Source organism: Pempheris klunzingeri, chromosome 8, assembly GCF_042242105.1.
Source record: "Pempheris klunzingeri isolate RE-2024b chromosome 8, fPemKlu1.hap1, whole genome shotgun sequence".
In the NCBI taxonomy this organism is placed as follows: domain Eukaryota; kingdom Metazoa; phylum Chordata; class Actinopteri; order Acropomatiformes; family Pempheridae; genus Pempheris; species Pempheris klunzingeri.
The window spans coordinates 21488324-21510563 of record NC_092019.1 but is presented as its reverse complement, the minus strand read 5'-3'; the positions used below and the strand labels follow the sequence as shown (position 1 = coordinate 21510563).

The following is a 22240-nucleotide window of genomic DNA, read 5'->3' as shown; positions in this document are numbered from 1 at the left end:
CACATCACTGCAGGCAGTCTGGGTACTGGACTTCACTCCAGTGGTGGTGCGGGGGTCTTAGTATGGACACTGAGCACGCTGCTGTTTACAGAGATGTGTTCAACATCCTGTGAGCTCCTGCTGAGAACTGGCAGTGACAATAATGTTCAAATATGGATGAAATGTAACTTTAAAAAAGAAGAATAGGAAATGATACCAACAAGCTCAGTACAGGGCAAAGTATAATGCAAGAAATGCTGTTGCTTATTTTATGTGTTAATGCCCCATTGCAAACTGTATGATTTAATCTTTTACGTGGATAAGAGCTTTAGAAATATTCAACATATAATCATAGATAGAGTCAATAAAGCTGTAAATAGTTCTTGTAAGCATACGTAAAAGTATTCTCTTCTTCTGTGCTCTATTCTAGTTTAGTTTAAAAATATTCTTTGTCAACTTTGGAAACACTAGTTGTTGACAAAAAAAATCCACTTCATAGCTGTTCTGGGGCTTTCCATCAAATCACATGATCTTCCTCGTCACGTGGCGTTTGCCCACTTGTCAGGGAAATGCAGATGTAGATTTTTAATCTGTGTTTATACGACAGCGTGGATGAGAATTTCTTAAAATGCTCAGGACGAAAAAAAAAAGGCCACCTGTGACAACTGGGCGAACTCTGCCTGCTGTGGAAGACTGTGTGATGTGATAGAAAGCTCCAGAAAGAGCTACTGAGCGCACCTCGTAGTGTGTTTCTACCAGGAATACTGGTCTAAATTTCCCATCGGGAGTTTTATTGTGAACGCATGACGGGCCACGTTTCGCACCACAGACCAGACACTGTGCTGAGTGGCCAGGTGTGTCAGGAGGCAGGTACATTTATGACTTACTCAGTTTTCATCAAGAGGAAAGAAAACAAACAGTCAAAGTCATAACAAACGTATCTAAAGTGAACAAATCAGCTTGCTGGGCCTCCTGTTTGTTTACCTCCTGTCATGTAGGGACGCTAAGCAAATGTCGCGGCTAAAGAATCTGTCAAAGTGTGCGTGGGACCACCCTGCTGTCTGGGGTCACTGGGTTCACAGGCATTCCTGAGCTAAACAAGGACAGAAAGCAGGAGGCCAAACACTCGCTGAGCACATAGTTTAGATCAGTTAAGTGTTTTGAGGTGGGGGGGTTACAGAGGAGGCCGCCGTTCACAAAACGAAAAGTTCAGCTTAGTGCTACAACTTTGATTTTAGGTTTTTGCACGATCCAAAGCTCCTTATCGCCTCTGATTCACCATATTCACACACACACACACACACACTCGCACTGACGCCTGACTCTGCGCGGCCACGTGGTCTCCAGTGTCTCATCCTGGGAATCGAACCTCCGACCAAGTGGACAGGTCCTCTGAAAGGCTGACACACAGTTCCTCTGTCTGTTTGAGAGATCCTCACTTGTCTCTGGACTTCTCAAGCCACCGCTGAGCCATTCGTGGACGAGAAGCCCGGAAGGTGCTCGGGGGACAAATGGAAATCTGAAAATCTCCATTTCCATGACAACTGGCTCGATGATGATGAAGACGATGAAGTGTGAAGTGTGATAAGAGCAACAGCTCCAGAGCATTGGACCTTCTTGTCTGTGCGATAATAAACCCAACTTTTCAGGTGTGTTTTTGAAATGTACATTTTTCTCTGATCACTTTTTGAGGATGTCTCACCCAAAAAAAAAAAAAAAAAAAAAAAAAAAAAGCTGAAACTATTTTTCAGCCAACATGGACGACAAGTTCCTGAGGATCCTGGGGGAGAAGTGAAACATGGACATTAGATGGTGACACCAGGGCAGCAGCACAGAGACATGGTGTGATATAAACACAGGTAGTCCATATATGTGCTGGTGTTTCATGATGAAAACCAATTGATTAAAAAAAAAAAAAAAAAGAAGACAAAATGTTCCAAACACACAACATGTGAGCACAAATGTTGGACGAGCTCATTCCTCCCAGGCGTGGGGGAGGTCTATGTGCTTCACATGGCACACTGACATGCTTTGTGCGTGCTGCGGGACTCGGAGTGCCCCACCCCCAGTCCATACTGACTGTGTGCCGGCCTCCTATAAAGACTTTACATCGTGAACACAGTGTACAATCCACCCCCAGCAGGCAGAGCGTCCACAACCGGCCCAAACTCCCGTGTGGCTGCAGGTAAGAGCTTCTCAACTGGTGCCTTTTCACAAATTAAGAAGTAAAGAAGTAACCTGTGCGGAGCAGCGTCTGCAGCTGCTTCCTCAGCACTCACCGCCTGCTTTAAAGCGTCTCACCGCCTCTATACGGTGGCCTGTATGTTAATGTGGCTTTTATTCTTCTCACTCAAAACCTGAGCCATTTTGGTCAGGGAGGGTTTTTTTAAAAAAAAAAAAAACTCACCAAAACTGTAGTTTCTGGCGTAAAAACGTAAAAAAATAAATAAATTATAAGGAATCGGCCCGTTTGGTTTTTGAAATGATGAAACTTAAAGAGCGACACCTCCCCAGAAATGAAGAGCTCTCTGTCAAAGGTTTGCCGCTGACAAAGTGATAAATTGGATTAATTTGTGTTTTCTGAAAGTGAACAATGTTTGGTCTTGTTTTTGCAATATTGTGCAGCTGACTGGGACCAAATTCAGATCAGCATTGTAGCCTACTGGAGATGCGTGTGTTTTTGTTTTTTTGTTTTGTTTTTTCCTTCTATTTGAACAAGTTGTCCGTTTTGAGAAATGGCCCTGGTGCATCAAATTAGGAGAGTGTCCGTGTTCATTCGGCTGTGGTGATGATTAATTGGTAACAATGCAATGATTTGTTCAGCAGGCAACATCTTCATCGTGTCATTTTAATAATTTCGTCTTTAATGAAGATTTTTGAGCATCATTGTGATAATAGTGAGCTAAAGTCCCCCCCCCCCCCCCCCAAAGAAAATCCTCCTTTTTTTTTTTTTAAATCTAAAATTCCTGCAATTAATAAACCTGACTCATTCAGTGTGTCTGTATTGTCAGTTAGAGCTGATCTGGCTGTTATGTAGAGGCTTTGTGCTCCTTGCATGTCATGTGTACATTTTGTTCCCAGGCAGTATGGAGACTGGAGAACACGCTGTCCCTCTGCTTTTAATGGAGTTCTCTGGGAAGTGCAGCCAGTCAGAGCTCAGGGGTGAAATGCTGCAGTTTAATGTAGATTAATTTTTGATTTTTAATGTGATTTGACCTTTGATCTCCTTTTTGAATCAAGGTAAAGGCATGCAAAATGGCACAGAAAGCCAGGAATGTCTACCTTCCTGCTTTGTGTGTATTGTTTGGTCAGCTGTTGCTGTCTGCACATCACAGGTTGGATCAGAGTCTGGACTTCTGGGCCACTTTCCTCTCTTGATTAGCTTTACACTGGTGTCTGCTCAGTGGATGGCTTTTAACAGTGGGTGGGCAAACAGTTTAGCCTAACGCTAATGAACAAGCTTCAGATCCGGCTCGTCCGACTGGCAAAGCCCGGCTCTTCAGTCGGCTGCTCCTCTCCTCAATGATCTGCTCTACCAAACTCTTGTTGTTCCTGTCGGCCATGTTTGCTTCTTCACAGCAGGGGCCCAAAATGGAGGTCACGTCTCGGGTTTCGTTGACATGCACACCTTGAGCACATCAGCCACTAATGGAGAAAATTATTTATATGACCCCCTTTTTGAACCTTGACCTTCCATTAACTGTCTCACAACCAGCTACAAGAAAAGCATTTTGCTCCCCTCGTCGTGCTCCAAATACCGGTACCTGCCTCTTCCACCCAGAAATGACCCCAGAACTATCTGAATAGTCTCCAACATGTCTTGATCGAACAATGCTACATCCAGAATAAGGCCTGATTGGAGTAACTCAGACGGACTACGCTGTTTACATTACACCTGTGACGACTTCAGAATGAAGGTGTGCATGTAGACATAGGCAATGAGGCATGTAACCCCAAGGTGCTGTTTGATACGGCACAATGCAAACACGTGCATTATCTGCAGAGCTGAAACGATCAGTCGACCATTTGAAGGCTCACGGACATTAACCTCTGTTCAGTGGCTGCCGATCATCACATCACAAACACTCGAGCACATGGCACGGCACAGCCGCCCAGCTGATGAGTACACTATGTACATGACACGGCCATGTATGTGGAGGAAGTCCAGACAGTGGAGTGGAGTGACTGCGGGACTAGACAGCTGATGATGATGATGATGATGTTGGTGGTGATGTAATCACGAGCTGCTGTTGCCTGGCAGGAGATTTGCTCTGTTGAAAGTTGTGCCGCAGCTGCTGATGCCGGCGTCTTTTCACGTGGCTGTATTGCTCCACGCTCGCTGACGGGGATCCCCCCCCTGGTGGAGGGGGGATGGGCTGCACAGGGAGAAGAGAGGCATGAGAAGGCGGGACCAAGAGCGGAGGAAAGGAGTGATGATGATTTTTCATTGGCTGTTTGAAGTCAAGTACACAATGTACCCAAGAAATGTTTAGAGGCATGATGTGACTCTAATGCTGACTGACATCATTTTTATTTAAAAATCTCTGTGGGAGTTATGAAGTAAATGAACCTTTTTTTTTTTTTTGTGTGTGTTTTCACAGCCTCTCCTGATGGAAAGGTTTGTCATTACTGCGTTCGGTCTATACAAATCAGATTAGTTTAGTACATTAAGAAGCCTTTTAATTTGAAATGAACAGGAGTTAGATTAGCCAGAAAGCAAACATTAGTCATAGATGTCAAAGCGTGCAGTCCATCTGTCTGGCCACTCACTGGCTCATCTGTATACAGCTGATGTTTTGAAATGTGGTCACAAGGGGAAAACGCCCTCTTGCTCTCACGTAGGGCCTCAGATAAACCTGAATAGTTCTCAGGTGATTCACCAGGACTTCTGCAGAAGCATGTCGACAACCACTCCTGAGCTCTGACTCTGCTGCTGAATCAGCTGCCAGTGAGGATCTTCTGTGTGCAGACTGGCGACCTGTGCTCCTCGTTCCCTTCGCACATGAAGGTGATTATCTTGGCGAGATTGTGCCAGAAATATTGAACTAAATAACAGTGAGAAAAGTCTTTTATGTCCTTTTTAAAACTTAATGACAATTTTTCTGCTCAGCATTGAAGTGTATTAGCTACGTTAACCAGTGATCCACAGCACGGCTGAAGGGACAAGACTGGTAAATTGAGAAAAGCGATCACAGAAATTCCAAAGTAAACCCTTTTTTTAAGCATATGGTCAAAATTGAGACCGCAGAGGCTGAGAGCTCCTGACTTTTAGTCTCTTGTAGGGATCAAACACTGTATCCTCCAACTCTAATAATGCCATGGCTGCTAAATGCCCACTCCTTTCAAACCCCACACCTCCACTTTGTAGCGCAGGCTGTTCATCTCAAATGTCAGGGTTATTTTTCAAACTTTGTAAAACTCCATCTAGGGCCACAGAGGACGAGCAACTAAATTCACAGCAGCATGCAGTTTTTAGGCTCTGTTTACAAGCGCAAAACATTTAAACTACATACAGTATCTGCACAGTCAACTAATTGACTAAGGAAGACAATAACACAGAAGGTGCCTTTTTTTTTTTTTTTTTGGCCATTGTTTTTCCCCAATGTGCCTCTAGGGACACAGGTCTGTTGTCTTTACTTGTCAATTAAGTGTGAAACCACTTAAAATCTACTTAAATCACATTGTGTCCCCTGTAGAGTTGCTTGGAGTCATTTAACCAAGCTTTGACTTAATCTCTTAATCATAGTGCTGTGAAGAGCTTACCCTGTTGATGATGTGATCCATTTGGTTGCTGTTTGACAAAAATCAGCAGCCTTAGATAACTCTGTGCTGATGTGGGTCGGATGCTGTTTTGCAGATTTTTTTTTCAAGTTTGAGCCAAATTCGTTTGTTCAAGGAGCGACTGCTTATGTGTACTGAGGTTTTTGCTCCAGGGAGCCCAGATAACCTGCTGTATTTTGGTTACAGTACTTGAAGAGATGACTTCAAAATGGCCTGTGGATGTTAGACAGAACTCTTAAAACTCAGATAACATGATATAAGCATAGGCTTGTCAAGTAGCTGTCTTATATAATGCATTTCACTGAACAAATTGTTGTAGTCGGAGCAATTAAAACACACAACCAGAAGAAATTAGTTGGCACTTATTATCCCATGTTTTTAATGTGGAGGTTTTGTCAGGTTCTTGATGAAACTCCTGACGTTTATTTCTGCTCCATTTTGAGATCAAATGGACACATCAGGCTGGTTATGTAACCCTACACTCTGACATGCATGCTTCTTTAATAAAACACTGTCACGCTGCATTGTTTTGATCATATTACTCCCATCTACCTTAACCCAATCTTATCCAATGGTTCACAAAGGGTTTTTTTCTTATTTGGGAAGGAAGCTGGAAGGGGTGTGTTTGAGGAAGCGACCAACTGAGAGTAATGCATTTTGGCAGCGTTGTGTATGCGAGTTTGAGAGTGGGCGTGTATTGTAGGCCAGCCCGCAGAGCTGGTTGGACGAGAGTGGGGCTGTATAAAAAGGCGGAGTACAGCGCAGAAGCTCTCAGTAATTCAAGTTCATCACCCTGTTGTCCGCATCTGTTGGGATTTTCAGCCTGGCTACGAAGTCGAGGCTCCCACTGGCCAGTGTCAGGCTTGTTTGCCATTAGAGGGCCTCTGGAAGGTGAGGAATCGCATGAATAAGATCCGACTTTTCACACGAGGAGCCACTTTGGCGGTTTGGATTACGTTTCTTTTTGTTTCCTAAGGGGTGTAACTTCAACCAGGTCGGCACATTAATCCTGCTCATGTGTTTTACCTGCTCCACAACCCTCCACCGAGCCTTCCCTGGAACCTTGATCATAAATGTTGGCCAATCCCAGCTGAACATGACTTCCTTGGCGGCTGCTGCTGTTGTTTTTACCTCTTGTGCTTCGTCTGATCTTTCTGAGATGCCTTTTGAGGCAACCCTTTCCCCATTCTTGCACAGGTTAAGACAACCCCGTTAGAAAATGTTAAATGTCTTCTCCCTGTTGGGTACTTCTTGTAGAGTCTTGGGTGAACATCCATCCCTCCAACTATCCCTTCTTTGGCGTTATTGTTAACAGTTAGTGTGCAGCACTTATGTAAAGCGCCACATTTTCATTAATCACATATGGGATTGACCATGTGTGAATCAATGAAACTGTTGTTTTTTTGCAGAGTCAGTTTATGACGCAGCATCAATAGAGGTTCTGTTGCTTTGGTTCAGATGATTATTTAATGACGGCGGGCTTTAGGGACATTCTGGGCAGAAAAGGTGCCAAATAGGTCAGATCTAAACTGATTCCAGATGTGAAAGGTCTGATGAAGGCACTTATATGTTGGCTTTCCCTGCATGGGGTTCACATTGGATCTGCATCAGTTTTGTGCCATGGCTGCAGGCGAGAGATGCTCCCTTCTCATGCATGGATCAGATGGCTTTGGTTTATTATAGCAGGCCAACAGCAATGTTCCTTCCTCTTTTGGCAGCAATACTTTTCAAAACTCTATCAGATGCTTCTGTAGGAGACAACTGGATTTACTGTTTTTCTTATGTTTTGGAATTGCAACTCCAGGTTTGAGTTGGTAACTTAACCCTTGAGTTGCGTTTTTTTTTTTTTTTTTGTCGCATTGCTGAGCAGTTACTTAACAAATCCTCAATTTTTTTTTTGCAGGTCTTGAGAGCCCCCCCAGCTCCTCCCTCTGTTTCAACCAACCTCACACCACATCAGTCGAGATGATCATCAGACTGGGCCGACTGACGCCTGGATATTTCCGCCTCCTCCAGGTATGTGCAGCTTCACCACAGTTTACGAATTAACTCATCAAACGCCCTTGATGTCGGACCTCTTTCACTTTTTGCAGATTGTCCATCAGTTTGCCCCCATCCTTATGCAGCAATGCCATTTCTAATCTGAACAGCTTTCAGACGAGGGGCCCAGTGCTGTTCTGTGACCCACAATCCGCTTTCATCGCTCGTGTAATCAGGGGTGACGCTAATCATTGTGATATCATTTCCTCTCGGTTTCTTTTGTTGTTCCCGCTGTCATCATAATCCACTCACTGGTAGTGACCCTCCATATGTCTCGACCATTGTGTAAAGTCTTTGTTCGCATATTTACAGTAATTGGGGAAACAATGGCTGTCCGCTCTTATGGCTTTGTACTGTCCCAAAAGCTCAACAGACCGGAGGAAAGTGACTGGCTCTTACATGAGATCTGACACATTGGCGCGACAGTGAATTTGTCTTCGTTAATGCTGATTAGTTGTTGTGGGGAATCCACTACCAAGAGCTACTTTTCAGTGGAAAAGTTAAACCATTAACTCTAATCGTGGTAAAAGTGTAGTTCTTCCTAGCAGCATCACCAGAGGTCACATCTTACCTGAGAGAGTGTGTGTGTGTGTGTATAAACTGTCTTTAAATGAAAGGGGGGGTGTTTTGGAGTGTAGGCAGCTGTCTCTCAGATGCCTGAGCTTTTAAAACGCTGACATTGCTTTCTCAATGCTCAAAGTGCTGCAGGGATCATAGAGTGCAAGGAGGAGCTGTACATTTCGAAGCCACATGCAGAATGTAGGCAGTCTATACTATACATGCCGTTGCAAGCTGGGTGAAAGATTTGCTCCTTGTACTCTACTTTGTGCGCGGAACATTTTGTTCCCCTTTTTGCGCAGGTCTGTCTCCTTCCTAAATGTTTAACTATCCCTGCCAAAGGTTTACTCGCATGGCAGAGGGCTGTGGAACTAAACTTGCAGATGTTTGGTGTTAAAGACGCCTCTTTTGCAGAAAATATTTGGTGAATGCTTGCTTTTTAACAGCTCAGTGAGGCTTTAGCTTCTTTTGTTGACAAGAAACAAAGTTTGAATGTCTCATTGTCTCCACTGTTTGCTGACCCCTGACCTTTGTCCTGTTTGGGTTTGTCTTTGCAGAGGCAAGTTGCCGGTGAGGTGCAGACACCGCCACAAGACCGCTCCGTCAACCAGATAGCCATGATGCTGGCCATCATGGGCCTGAGTTTGTCCTACTACAGTGCTAAACAGATGACGGAGAAGGTCCATGCCCAGCCTGCGCCCTGAGGAGACTTGACTACTCTCATCGCAGAGATGATGGATGAGCCAGTGAGACGTGAAGGAGGTGGAGCGAGGAGGCAGAAGCAGAGACACGGCAGTGTCTTCCAGGACCGCACTTTTCTCACTTCAGTCATAGTCACACTCAGACACTGAATTTCTGGGATCCCTCACTCACCATTTCAGGGCTGCTGCTAAGTGGTTTCCATACTTTCTATTGTCGGGTCCTTGAGGGATTTGCGGGAGCTCACATGGGGTCATGGATAAGACTGGTTATTTGGACTGGTTTGGGTGGGTGATCAAAACCATCTGACTGCCTACTGGGTCTGACCATTAGTTGTTACAAAGGTACATGCCTGCAAGATGCCGTCAATACTGTTCTGAACTACAAAAGGGGTGGGGGGGGGAAACTGATCTTTGCCATCACTCAAAGCCTGTCCAAATAGTTAAATAATATGAACAGTAATGCCTTTTCAAGGGAAGGCTGACTGCAAGTGAGATGTACCTTGTAACAAAGTGATGGAAGGCCCAGAACATGGTTAAAAGGGATGAAAAGTTAGCTCAGCCCTTTTTAGGTCTTCTGTTTTGTTTTCTTTTTTGTTTTTCTTCCAGAGCATTGTGAACAGATCAGGAGCTCTATTCAGACTGTCATCATATATACTTGTGAAATATGTCAGGTGTCAGAGATTCAGTAAACATTTGCACAAAGGTGCAGAAATGTTTTAAATACTACAATAGATCTCCAAAGGGATTTAAAACTACTCACTACCTTTTTTTTTTTTATGGTGTTTTGTTAACATAAATTGAAGTCCTGATAAGATGTGTGACTAGCTTTTTAATAAGCAACCTGGTTAAGAACCCTTCCTGCAGAGTCTATTACATGTTAATACAATCATTTAACTTTACTGAACAATGCATGGGTGTGCAGACTTTTAATCAAAGCAACAGTCATGAGTCTGTCTTGTTTTTATTGATGAATGAATGTATTACTTTATTTTGTAATGATTTAATAAAGCTGTGAATATTTTGAATGACCTGTACAGTGGATTTTTAGTGATTCAAAATAAGCTAACTCCTATTAATCAAACGGTCTTCATAAATTCAAAGCGACTTGAGTTTGAACAGTTCCTCAGATGGCACTGGAAGCTGCAGAGCCACAGTATTTCCTGTATCAGAGAATCTGTGGTGTCATCTGCACGCGACAGGAAGTGGTCAGGCTGGTACGCACGCTATGTCTCGTTTTCCACCTGCTAGTGTGCCCTCTGCACACGCAAGCCCAAATTTATGGTGAATTTGCAAAAATGTGTTTGTGCAGGGATGACTGAGTGTCGTGGTAGGAAGCCCATGCAATAAAAGGCATTTGAGTAGAAATGTTTCTGTTGACGGCAGTTTTTTTGTAAGCATGTTGTTGTCTGTAGTGGAGGTTGAGTTACAGACTGACACAAAGATGGAAGGTGTGTTTGACGACATCAGGGATCATTTTGCTCCGCTAGCTTGTGACTGTGCCTCAATGTGGAGATCAAGTATTGATCGAAAGTGGCAGTCGTTTTTGTCACCTCGCAGAATATTCATGAAGCATTTTTCAGTGTGAGAATTATTTGTTCAGTACAGAAGTACATCAGTAAGTGTGAGGAAAGTTGACAACTAATTTCATGATGTTTCCACACTTGGTTCCCACATTTCCCTGCGACACAGACCGGTTTGAGGCAGATTGGTGGCTGCGCTTCTGCACGTTCTCCCTTTCTCTTGTGGAGTTTAGCAAGTGCGCATGCCTGCTCGCTGTCTGATGTGATGGCCTGTGACAGGCTGAGACCTCGTTGGTCGCCACGTGCCCCTCTGCCCACGCCACAGGCTCCTCCCCATCGCCCTCCCCGTCCTCTCCCCCTTGCACATCACTGGGCAAAAATCTCGCTTTGCCGTCTCAGTGATGGTAGGCTCAGGACACAACCCTTAACGGAGGGCGCCCATTGGCTAACCGGTGATGCGTCACCAAAATCGGCCTGGTTATGAGCCACAGAGACAAAAGGATGGGATAAGGTCATTGGTGGGGAATGTGGGAGAGGATCTTTATTTGGAACGGGAGTTGGGGCTCCATTTTATTTTATTTTGTTTAAACGCGTCATGAAGGGGCATAAGATCGCACTCGGAGAGAGAAATTGGTCAAACCAAGTGACGTTCTGCAGATGAGATGGCTGTGTAGATGTTTGTGAAGGCCTTTGGGAAGCTTTTGTAGAGAAAAAAAGAACAATTATTCAGGAATGGGTGGAATTTGGAGCTGCAGGTGTGAACATAAGACATAAACAGGACTGTAAAGCTCATGTCTCATTGTGCCACATTTCCGTCTCACAATCTCAGAAGTAAAATATAGTAAATTATACTCAAGGTGTGTGTGCATGATAAATATGTAAGGCAGAGGGTGAGTTTGTTGCCTCTGTATGTATCATCTTATTTGTTAAAAATGATCCAATATTCTTGACTGGCTGTATAATAATGAAGAAATATTGTTTTAGATATTTGAACTGATTCAAATGAAAACTCCATCAGAAGCATATTAGCACTTTCCGCAGGTTGCACATTTCATGAAGTAGCCTTATTATCTGTCAAAATGCACTGTATGTCCAACTTTTCATGGGGAATGAAGTGTTTGAGCCTCACGAGATGCTCGCTCCCACCTGTGAACGTATGTTATGTTTTGCTGCTCTTTTATATTCAATAAAGACATGAAGATATAATATCTGTTGTGTGTATTTGTGTAAACTATTGTCACTAGCATACCACTGAAAAGTCATGCAAATTAGTACATAGTCACTTTCGCCATATGTTGTGGCCCAAGGCGATGAGCTTTTGGTCAATTTGAAAGAAATGGATATCTATTCAAGTTCATACGAACTGCCTCAGTGTTGATTTAATCTTCAGTTATCTTTGAATATGTTGTAAATGAGTGTTTGAGTATTTGCTCACTGAAGGCTATCTGTACCTTTTTGGGCTCCAGTTTTGGGTTCAGGTGCGATGATCTTTCCGGCAAGTGTCAATTTTGAAACAGAATCACAAGAAATGCTCACAGGGTTAGGATTGTTAGGATTGTCCACCGACCGGTTCCAGTGAAGCATCCTGGCATCTTAACACAGCCCTGTATACTATATATGATATATTGAATGTACAGTATGTGACATGATCTCGGTGTAGCTGGTGCAGAGACATATTGCCAACTTGGAGTTAATGCACATAGAAAGTTTTAATTAAACTAAGAGGCACACACAAAGAATGTAAACCTCTGCCGATCCCTTCTTCAGAAATGCATTGAACACACAAAATGTACAAACACAAGCAGCTCTCAGTGCTGCTGATGCGCACAGATCACGTCAGGTCACATCTCAGCTCTCCTGGCAGAGTCGGGCTGAGGAGACGGCAGGGTGCACGTGCCGGGCTGGCCCGTGTGCTGGATGGAGGTTCATTTTGGGGTGACCTCTGCCTGGGGAGCCGCTGTTGTGGCTGCCGTCCCGACATGCAGAGTGCAGAGAACACAGTGTCTCTCAGATCCCAGCCCCCACCACCCCGCCCCCGCCCCGCAGCACAATCAGCAGCATTTGCTTGAATCTGCTGCCACATCAAAGCCTCTAAACTTAAAAACCAACAAAACCCTCCTTGTGACTATAAGTCAGTTTTTCAGTGGCCATGAAATTTCATCTTTTTATTTCTCTTTCCCATAGGAAATCCGTCATGCTAAAAATCACATAAGCATATATACTTTAAGCTTACTTTTACTTTAAAGTTTTTCTGTTTGTAACAGCTATTATTTCAGCCCTTTAACCTGCCAGGTCAGTGATGTAGGACGCCATGTTCTGTCTCCTAATCTCACTCTGATTTTTTTTTTTCTATCTCCCTATGGCTCCCTTTTCATTAGGATTTACTGAAAAGCGGCTTATCTCTTGACTCGAAGGCTGTTTGTTTCTCTATTTATGGGCTCAAAGGTTTTTCCCCACAGGGTGTGTGATCATTTTTCCTTATGGCTGTTGCTGCCTGATGTCCTCCATTAAGAGAAAACAGAAAATGGAAAATGTGCAGCAAGACAAAGCTGTCTTTCACACTTTGACTATCAATATGACAAACTATTTAATAATGACGCCGGTGTTGCGCCTCCACCACAAATATCAACATTACATCCAGACATGCTGACGTGAATATGTGCGATAAGTGCAATTTTAAGACTCTAAGAGAAGTTTTACATATTTTGATTAAACACTTTTATTTTATCTATTTATTTATTTTTACTTTTTTTTTAACATAATTTTTGTACATTTCAAGTTTTGCAGCCACGCTAGCATTGTGGCTGCAATGCCACAGAGCTGCTAGTGCAACTGGAGACTCTCAGTCTTGCCTAAAGTTTATTAACAGGATGTTTCATTTCAACCATCCGTGCTCTATCTCACAACATAAAACAACCATCTGCTCATCTGTCCCCATTCTACAAAGAAACACATGGAGGAAATAATTTGCAGAACCTGTTGCAAAATTTAAATAGAAATCACTGGGGGAGGAAGCACTGACTTGGTAAACCACCACTATTGGGCACAGTCACGCAACTTAGTGCCAGCACCGTCATGAAAAAATGTGATGCAAGAATCCTTACATATGGCTACACCACATTTCATTTCAGGGCGGACGTAGAGTTTAGTATTTTGGCTGCTGGATGTCACCCTTCAGTATTGGCCCTAAGAGAACTAACTAATACTGATCTTAGCACCACTTCTTGTCATGAATCATCTCTGGAAAGTTTCTTACAATAAGTGAAATTCCAGTGTAATTCAGCTTATTTAAATAATTCACATACATCAAGTGACAACTTCAGCTGTTTTGAATAAAATACTTTAGAAACGTGGAAAAACCACTCCACTGTACTGAAACATAAGTCTACTTCTTTTGACAGAAAGATTAAAAACTTTGTCAGTATTTTCTGCTTTCATTAGTTTAAAAGTCACTCAATCTGAGTCCAGACCCACAAGCCTGAGAGTGTTGTTTCAACACCCCGCATGGTTTTGATGAGCACATTTTTTGCTGAGCCGAGAGGAGCAGGCACATTGAGCTGCTGATTTCCTGTCCATATAAGCGAGGAATGCTTGTGAGAATGGCAGCGGCTGTGGGAGCCAGAGCTGGGAATAGAAAGTGGTTTGAGAATGATAGACTGTCAGTGCCTCAGTTTTTAACTGCTCGTCCTCATTGTTCCCCCCTGAGAGTTACTTCAGTTCTACTCCGTTACTGTCATATGCTGTTTTTGGTTTGGCTCAGCTCAGTGTTTGTCTGTCTTCTCTTTCCACTTTACTTTAACACGTCCTGGATGCACATACTTTTTTTTTTTTTTTACTATTTCTCTGTAGTCCTGCAGTCCTCTGAAGTAGCTTAATTAGTAAATCCCTGATCTGAGCATTTGTCACTCTACAGGAAGTAGACCTGCCTTGACATACAGCTTTCCAAGGATATGCCTTTGGGCAATGTGACCTACTTTAAACAGTAAATAGGATCATGTATAAGTTGTGACATGACACAGTACTCACTGGCACTCACCTGCACAGCCAAACTATTTTCCAGTGTGTACCTGTTGATGTCAAATGGTCTTCAACGGCAATCTTTCTTAAACTGGAATAAGTTTTGTTGACTTTTAGTCATCTTCTCAATCACTGATTACTGAATGAGAGAGATTGTTATCCCGTAGCATTGCACATACAGTATATATCACAAGCTGTGAAAACATGCAAGAAACGGTGATTCTTTCCCCCCTAATTGTCTGTTTGCCAGCCATGCAATGAGTGGGGGGGGGGGCGGGGGGGGGCAGCTCAGTGCTGCCACACTAGTGTGCCACTGTTGGAAATGAAGTCACCACATAGGACCAATTACGGATTACATGTCTTGATCAGTGGCATTAAGCAGTAGCTGCTGAATAAGGAGAAGGTGTTACATACTAATTCTCTGTCCGGTGCCCAGATTTTTCCCAGTGGGTCGACGAATTTGGACCGGCAGCGTTCCATGTAACGATAAAGACATACGATATCTAAGCTTTAGGTGACTTTGTGTAAGTTGTGGTGTCCCGAGCTTTAGTGTTTTGGTGTAAACAAAGATTTAGACCATCACTATTAATGCATGTTGTTGTAACAGCTCTGTGATTTTAAAGCAGATATACTGCACATGTTTTTATGATCATATTTTTCTAATATTCTGTATTGTAAATACATTTGATTATGCACCAATATACAAAGGCAAATTCCTTGTAATGTGATAACCTACTTGGCTCTGATGGTCTTAGTGTCAGCATGTTTGCCTGCTTATACCTGCATCTTTATGGGCTTTTATATATGGGTTTGCACGCTAGGGTGTGTGTTTAGTGACAAACTGAAAAATAAGGTGTAACTTGGTTAAACAAAATGTCTTGTTTGCAGCTGCACATGTTGTTCGCGGTCAAACTGAACACCCACTGCTCTGTTTACTACTATCTATCTCCATCTGCATCTGTCCCTGTTACCTTTTCTGTCACTGCTGCATCTATAACTCATCCTGCACTTGATAAAGTTCCACTCACACCAGTAGCTGTCCCAGAGATACACACCCAAGTCAGCTATAAAGAGAATGCAGAGTTGAATGATAGCTATTACCATGTAATCCTCTCATCTCATCCCTCCGTCCCCTTGAATCCCTCCATCTAATCTTCTCTTGGCAGCAGCCCCTTCTCTTCTCCACTGATTGGAATCAGGTCACTGCAGGTTAATTTTGGAGGGAACATTTGAAGACAGGTGGAGATGGATATCTGAGAGACTGCTGAGGCACGCGGTGGTTCATATGGGTGCTGATTGTAAACTGTGCAACTTGGAACTGCCACGCTTCTCATCGGCAGATAATTTACGGCCACCGCACGCTCGTATACTTTGCTCTTTTGAGAGAAGCGGCTCATTGGTCAAAAGAGCCGTCCGTCGATCCACATTTGATGGTTAAAGCTCGATGATTGGCGAGGATGGGAGGAGGCAGTTGTTTGTGCGCCATCATGGCAGCAACAGTTACGTGCTATTAAAGAGGATGAGAGGTTGTGACTGCATGTCGCTGAGGTCACTTTGCTCTGTTGCATAACATGTTTCATGTTTGCTTACCAACATGCTCGACTATGATACGCAGATGTTCACGCAGATTCGGTACATACATATATTACATGACATAGAGTGTGTACTACAGCAGGGCATGTACTACAGTACAATCTGGTCTATGTTTCTCTGATATTTCTCTTTGCTTTGTGCTGTTACTGAGCATGCCCAGTGTGGTTGTGCTATGGTATGTTGCTCTAGGGGCTTTAGAAAGTTAACTGTGAGAGAGTCGAAGACATCACAACGCCCGTGTTGTCACACTGAGAATGACGATTGTTTCAGGCGATCGGTGGCTCTGAGTTCTGCTTTGATCTAAGCAAAAGCCCCACATTGGTAGCTTTTTAGTGCAGGTAACATGGAGCCCAGCGTATCTGTTTGTAAGGTTCATATCTGCTTCAAATCTTTGAAAGTCTGAGTCTATCGCAGTCTACAACATCATAGTTTTAAACTCCTCTCCGTGAGCCTCTATGTGTGTTTTCCTCTTGGTTGCGAACTTTAAATTCCTGTTGAGCGAAACTGCAGTCCTGCTGTTGGGGAACTGCCTCTAGCTGTGCAGTAAAAACCTGGTTGTAACCGCTTCACAGCCGGTTTGAACAGGCTATGTCCTGAAAAAAAAAAAAAAAGTGCACAGACGAGCGCTCGACCACATATGTACACCAAGAAGGGGGTTGGGATTTGAAGGGGCACCTCCTTAAAAAGAGCTCTGCAGTGTCTTCAGGGTACCTTGTGGCTGCGCAATTATACAGACTAGTGCACATACAACCACACATAAGCACATATGTAAATACAACTTACAGATGTATCTCAAACAAGCAGCTTTCATAAGGGATCCCTGCTTTCCTGTGAACTTCTGTGACCCCCGATTCTACTAACCAAATGTTGCTTTCAAATAGAACTCATTTGGTTACGACACGAGAAATCGAGTAAACGATATGCTTGGCGTTTAAATGGTTTCGTTGTGAGATCACAGTTATAGGCAACACTGCGAGGCAACATGGACTCCAAAAGACTCAAGAACAACAACAATTTAGCTTGCTGGCGAGCGGGTAACCAAATACAGGAAATGTGAGGCCTTTGGAAATATCAACATATTCCTCAGACACAGAGTTACTAAGAAACTGTATACAACTAAAATTAAAGTTTAGCAGCTTACCATCCACTGAATAACTTGAAAATGTCCACTTCCTAAGTTGTAAATGCTGCAAGAGGGGGACATTCATACGGACTCTTTTCATGAACACCGTGGACACGAACCCATCTGAGGCCCCCAAAAATAACCCACCTGTATCATGTTGCTGTCTCAGATGCATCTATTATAATACGACAGCAGAATTTGGTGTAGACATTAACGCGCTGCGTTCTGTTCTTCGATTAGTTCAGTCAATAATCCTGGAAAGCAAGAAAGCGCTCAGTGGTGCTTTAAGCTAAATATTAATAGCCAACATGCTGGATGCTAACATGCTTATCTTTAGCAGATACTTGTGTTTATTACGTGCAGCATCTTACTTTAGTGTGCCAGCAGACCAACATTTGCTAATTAGCACTAAACACAAAGTGCAGCAGAGGTGGATGGGAATGCAATTATTGGACAAATTAAAACAATGAAACGATGATGGTGCCACAGGAAGCGACATCTGTGAAGTTTAATTCACGCATAATCTTGTGGGGAACATGAATGCGCGTACCATATTCATGGCAATCGATCCAATAGTTGTTGAGACAGAGGATCGTCAACGGCAGTAGGATTAATCCTCTGGGGACCGTGAATGTTTGTACAAAACTTTAATGGTATCACCATCAGACTGACATTGCCATCCCTCCAGCCAGTAAACAAAGCTTTTGTTGACAAGAAAGCAATCGCTGTTGACAATGAGCCATTTTTCACGTTTCACCCTACTGTTCCACACAAAAATATTCAGTCATGTCACAGTCTAAATGAATGGAAACCAATGGCTCCATCATAATATTCTTCAGAAAATAGCAGCAATGTTTGAAGTCCATGGAGATAGTGCTTGACTTGATGAGAGAACTACATGCTGTATGATTATGCCAACAATGTAAACCAGGTTTCTTTTGCTGGAAGTCAGTGAGTTCAACACCTCTAGAGAACAGGTAGTTTGTATATGTTTATATCACCCTCAGGCCCTGTAAACGGCAGGCTCACCTGCTGTGCCAAGTCAATTAATTTTGACTTTTTGGTTGACTGTTTAGCCTTTACAGTAGATGACTTAAAGCAGAAGATTATTAATTTATCCAGTGTGTTTTCTGTTCAGAATACTGATCACTGCTCCTTAAATGCAGACAAATGCAGAAGTGCTAAAAGAAGCATTTTTTATTTTGTCACCTGACATTTAATTGTAATGTAAAATGTTCAAACAACGTCTTGTCTTGTCATCAACAGTGACTGTAACACACTCATTAAAACAAGGTGTTTTTCATCACCTGATCTGAAAACATAGGTTTGCTTCAGCTGATGTGATCTGGTCATGAGATTCTCCTTTCTCTGCTGGTCAAAGGATAATTTAATCATCTATTTTAGATCTCGGTGTCTCGGTGTCAGTCTGGAATGCTTCACTGTTTACTGAGAGATCAACCTTTCACTGAGCCTTCTTTTGAATAAGTTTTGTTAGTGTGTGCATGTGTGTGTGTGTGTGTGTGTTCAAAGACAACTCGGAGGTCAGGACACAAGGAACTCTGTAAACCTGCGGCGCACAACAAAGACCTTAGTGATGCTGGTGGATGAACTGTATCATCAAGTACTTCACAGTAACTGGAGTGAAGGCATTTCCCTTTAAAACAATGACCTTGTCAGGGTGTTCTTGGGGAAGTCATAGAAACGACATACTGGTACTTCAGATGACGGGATCTTTAACAGAAGAGTAATTTAGCAGAGTAAATATTTTAGTGTCCCAGGGTGTATAGACAGGCCTCCCAGCATGCACTGGGGCAATTGATTTAAGGACTTACTTGTTGGTGTTAGTGTTCTATATTGTGCTCCATAAATTGTCACTTCCATTATTGTTATTACGAGAGAACATTACTGTTAATTAAAGCAGCACATTGGCTTGAAAAATATCGTAATTGTAGTGCAGGATGAGATGATCTCCATAACAAACCATGTCCATCCATTGTCTTTAATCTGTAACGTATTTTGCTCTGTTTAAAAAAAAAACATTGTTACCAATGACCTTGAGAGTTCTTATGTAAAACCAGAGCCTGAAGCCAAGACAATGGATGGACAAAATAACAACAGTAAATTCCTGTCTTGGGAGGCAAGAGAAGCTCTGAATGGGCATTTTTATTGTGTCTTACACAACAGTTGGCGTGGTAAGAGCGCCGGGCGCTGGTGCTGAAACTCACACATCCGCAGGGCCTCGTAAAACACGAGAAGAACATGGAAGGATGCATGCAAGTAGAGGTATTTATGCGATGTGTGAGGCATTGCGTTACCTAACAGCTTGCTTTTAAACATGCACGTGTGTGCGTGTACACCAAGACACATGCATGAACACGAGTCTTTGGCGTATATGCACACACACACTGATACAGATGTACCAGTGTTCTCCAGCAGCAGGGCAGGGTGTCATTATTCCTTTTTACGGGTCACTTTACCAAGCCATATTTTCCATCGCAGTTAAGGTGAACTACATTAATTTAGTCAAATGTGGATTTACTATAATCTAACGTTTTAACATTTGTTCACTTTCTGAGTGAATGCTATTCTTTGTTTTTTGAATTGGTTCAGACAAACACGCACATGTGACATATGACATTTACATTTAGGCCTTGTTTTTATTTGCACAAAGAATCCGCATGTCTTCCAGCATTAACCTGACTTACTTTAAGACATGACATCATTTTAACAAGAGACCTTAAAAGGTATTAATGTTTTGGACAAACGGAGTTGGTGAGGATAAATATTGGTCGTGTCACACGAGCTGACACAGATTATAATCCTAATCCAAGTCCCACAGGGGGGAATGTTTCTCTGCAGCACTGTCTCTAAAATGTCACTGACTCATTCATTTACTAAAAGCTTGATCAAGACTTCAATTTAGATATTTTTTGTCCAATTTTTTATTTTTTTTTGGAAATTAGAGAAAGGTGAGGAGGGGTCAAAAGCAGGCACTCTCTTGTCTGTATGTTAAATAGGAAGCTACAGCTAATCATAACAGTGGGAAACAACAACAGTCTGGCTCTGTTCAGTGGTGGCACCTCTACCACCACTAATTAACATGTTTTATCTGTAAAAGCATTAAATGATAAACATAAAGCCTGAAAACAAATGCTAAGATAAACTAAGAAACAAGTAGAAACAGGCAGCCTGGCTCCAGCCAAACGTAGCAAAATGCTTTTGGCCAAGAAATAGCACATATAACCACTCCTAAATCCACATTTTCACACTTCTTACTACTTGCACTTTACCGTCTTTGCACTTGTTTGATGTCATTTTTTACTGTAATTGTATTTTGGATGCATCTGAAGAAACACCATTTCATTTCCCTGTGTACTCAATGTACGTGTACGGAGACAATGACAATACCTTAATTGTACCTTAATGAGTGAACAGATGTGTCTTACCTTTAGGCAAAGACTGTTTCCAGTCTTCATGCTAAAATAAGCTGATACTGATCCTGTCATCTAACTCTAAGTCTATTGATTAAAGTCTAACTATTCTATAGAATCTGACATCCATTCTTCTGTCATACATAAACTTAAGAACAAACTGTGCATGCACAGCAGGCCAAGCATCTGTTTTAAACTCTAACCTACTGACCCGCATACTGAAATTTCACTGCATCAGCAAAAACTAGCCAATCCATTTACAGCTGAAAGTGGATGTCAAATGTTTTTAAGTCACGTTTGTCTTGACCTTCAACTCTGCGATATTTCGCTTGACATGACACACAGCCACAGAGTAAATAGAGCAAAGTTCAGCTCCATGTTGAAGCCATGTACCCATTCAACACATGGCTCGCACCAGCCGGCGTTCTCCTACACGTGGCTCTGTCATTAGGTTCGGGGCTATCTTGGGGTGGAAACATTCTGTCTGGCGAGCATTTACACATGTATCAGCTTTATCAAGTCCAGCCCTACACACCCACACACACACACACACACACACACACACACACACACGCACACTGTTGGGAATTCACTGCCCAATCCAAGTCGCTGCAGGAGGTTGAACAACAGGCTCTTAAATGGACAAGCATTAGGCGGAAACCAGTGGGCATGAGCGGGTGGGTGGGCGGGGGGTGACAAGATACTGTAGCCGGGGCTCTGAGGAGAAGGACGAGCACAGATGTGAGTCGCTGTAAAGGTCCTCAGCTCCATATTCGCAGTGTGATGTGTTACGGGTGAGGATCACCTGGTTCACCTGCGCTGACTTCTGGGTGTTTATTGAGCTCCTGTAGTACATTTACACTGCATACACATGTATAACCATTAATAGGAAAAATAAGCAGTGATGGAATGTAACTATGCACAGTTTGAGCTACTTGCACTTTACTTGAGTATCTCCATTTCCTTTATACTCCTCAACATCTCACAGGCAAATATTGAACTTTTTATCTCCGCTCTTTGATATTTAATGCACAATCATGAGCTAATAAATCTGACGTATTGTTATAGATTAGTTTACCCAACAGCATTTAAAGAGACCCAAAGTTAAATGAGTGCACTTAAACTTAAAAGTACTTTAATTAAATACAATGTTTAGGCACCATTTTCTGCTACTTTGTAGTTCTACTCCTCTACATTTCAATGTTTTACCTTTTATAACAACTGCTACTTTGTCTTTTAAGATTTTACAAGCAAGAATAAACTTGATTTCAACTTTCAACGTGAGATATAGTGTGGTGCTATAGATGTTTTCATACATATTCATTGAAGCTCATTTCAATGAATGATAATTAATGTCGCTCACTTGATAATGTCCTGGTTTATCTAGTGATGTTCCTTTGGTCATGTTTGGGCTGCTGGTGTGGATTTATTGAATCACCTGAGGCTGACGTGCCATTTGAACACCCTCTCTCCTCCATCCATACCCCCCCCCCCTCT

The 22240-nt window shown here is 42.7% G+C and overlaps 1 long non-coding RNA gene across 1 annotated transcript; it reads left to right on the top strand.

Moving 5' to 3' along the window:
• The first annotated feature begins 1970 nt into the window (after nucleotides 1–1970).
• Nucleotides 1971–11787, top strand: LOC139205802 (uncharacterized). The gene is made up of 3 exons (XR_011584475.1): nucleotides 1971–2164; nucleotides 7664–7776; nucleotides 8916–11787. It is a non-coding gene; the product is annotated as an uncharacterized lncRNA (long non-coding RNA).
• Nucleotides 11788–22240: the final 10453 nt, after the last annotated feature.